The sequence below is a fragment of the Morone saxatilis genome, unplaced genomic scaffold (genome assembly GCF_004916995.1).
Source record: "Morone saxatilis isolate NCDOM2014 unplaced genomic scaffold, NCSU_SB_2.0 Contig18, whole genome shotgun sequence".
In the NCBI taxonomy this organism is placed as follows: domain Eukaryota; kingdom Metazoa; phylum Chordata; class Actinopteri; family Moronidae; genus Morone; species Morone saxatilis.
Genome location: NW_023339740.1, coordinates 6,627,460 through 6,629,740, shown reverse-complemented (window position 1 = coordinate 6,629,740; position 2,281 = coordinate 6,627,460).

The window sequence follows — 2,281 nt, the reverse complement described above, 5'->3', positions numbered from 1 at the left end:
AACCAGACTGAGAAGCAGCTGAATGGATTTTGTTATTTCAAGAGTAAGTGCTGAATCATATTGTGCTATTGAGACCAATATATTGCACAATAAAAGTAAGTTCATCCAAGAGAAACAGCGCTTTCTGTTCATGAGTCTGCAGAGCTAAAGAGAGTTTTTTGCTGTCTTGTCGTTGCACAATAAGCCACCGGCTGGCTGACTAGGCGTGTGCGCCGTTGGTGTGTGTTGAGACCCGCAGATTGGCACAACATTGTGTGTGAATCATCCGGCTTACTGGGGCAACACCATTGTCAACACAGGCCTGCCCAACGCCCCACTGGGAGAGGCTCAACAGCAGTGGTGGTGCACTTGGACCGGTATTAGCTGTGTTTGTGCTCAGAGAGTTAGGCAAACACAGGCTTAATGTGTTATCCACAGCCTTAGAATAAATTGTGCCTGGTGATGAAGTCAAGTATGAACAAAGCAATCAGACGGATGCAGTAGGTGAGAAGTGTTGTGTATATGATCTGACCGCTGACAAAGTGGTGATAGTGAAGTTACAAAGTGAGGTGTGAGGAAAAGCAATTCCACAGCCATAGTGGGTGAGAATTGCTGTGTGGATCATCTGCCTGGTTTGATCAAATCGACAATTACTGCTAATCCTAGTGTTTCCACCGGTCCCCTGACACCCCCCTTAAAGTGAGGCAAATACATTCATGAGTTTTAGCTTATGATGGCTAATGTTAGCTAATGTTAGCCAACTTAATATACAGTATTACTGTGTAACTGACATGACATCATCAAAGCAACATAAGATGTAAACACACTATATCACACCAGGAGACATGCTGGTTGTTCAGTGGGTGTGTGAGGAGAACTGGGTACCACACTCAAACATGGCATCAAGAGTCCATTCCTGCCAAGAGAGCCTCTTAAATGTTACACACTGGGCCTTTATCTACTTGTGGCCACAGTGGCTGCTATTCAGCCACTGTTATACAGGGTTGCTTTAATGTTACATCACATTATATTCTGTACCTTCATGTTCCAGCTCCTCACTGAAGATATGATATCAAACCTTGCTGACTGAATACTGAAAAGTTCACCTTCAAGTTACAGTATTTTTATGACTGCAGTCTGACAGCCAATGGAACATTCCACTAGTGTTGTCCAACAGTGAGAGCTTAAGAAAAATAATAAATTCAATAAATTTGGATTGTGCTTTATATAATTACAGATGGATCTACCAAATGGTCTATATCCGTGGCTCAAAAAAGAATAATTCAATTTCATTTATCAAAGACCGTCTTGGTAATGAATGTGGGAGTTAGATGAAAATGAAAGAGTGGTCATGTCCTGTCAGGTAGAAACGGTGCAGTACTGTCTCAATGTCAGGTGACAGAAAACATGTTATTATAGCACTCGCTCAAATGGATCATCTCAAAATACAGATCATTGTTCCAAAATCTGTGTGTCAGCGTGTCTTTGTGTGTGTGTGTGTGTGTGTGTGTGTGTGGTAACAGCGAACCAGTCAGTCACAGTGACTGTGTAAAAATCTTTACTGTGCATCAGCTCCAGTTGTAAACTACTCCAGTGTGTTAACCTGGTTTGTAACAAACTGCCTTAAGAGGGGTTTTTACGGCTGTGTTATGACGACCTGAACAGTCCGTTGTCTGCAAGCGGCACTTAACCTTTCACTCAACTCTCTCCAACTGTATCTTTCTCTTTCACTCATGGTTGGTCTCTAAGTACTTCTAGACTATCTCATAGCCTATCTATGTATGTATCATCTGTCATCCAGCTATTGTTGCCATCACTGATCTCACCTTGCCTGCGACAGAGAACCAAACAATTGTCAGCAGATACTTGTTGAGCTCACAGTAAGGCCTGTAATAACAGCGCTATTGGTAATGACAACAGCAATTCTCAGAGACATATTTAAACAGATTATGGGCTCGTCTCCCTGGCTGTTGTATCATCTGCAAATTATGGGAGTGGAGACGTCATTTGGTCTTCAAGTTAACAGTAGTTTTCAAAACTAAAAATAGGACCGTTACGGTTAAGCTTGAAGTTTGGATGAGATTCTGTTCATGTGTATGAGGCCTCTCTTCCAGGAGCTCAGTGCCTTTGGGAAATAATGAAAAATAAACACAGAGCCTTGATGTTGACTCAGAGAGAAGTGATCCACAGGTTATTACTGCACTCCCCTGCTCTCCCATGGCTCTTGGATGAGATGAGTTTATGTAATCTAAGCAGATTGTCCCCCCACCAACCCCCTCAACGCACACACACACGCACACAC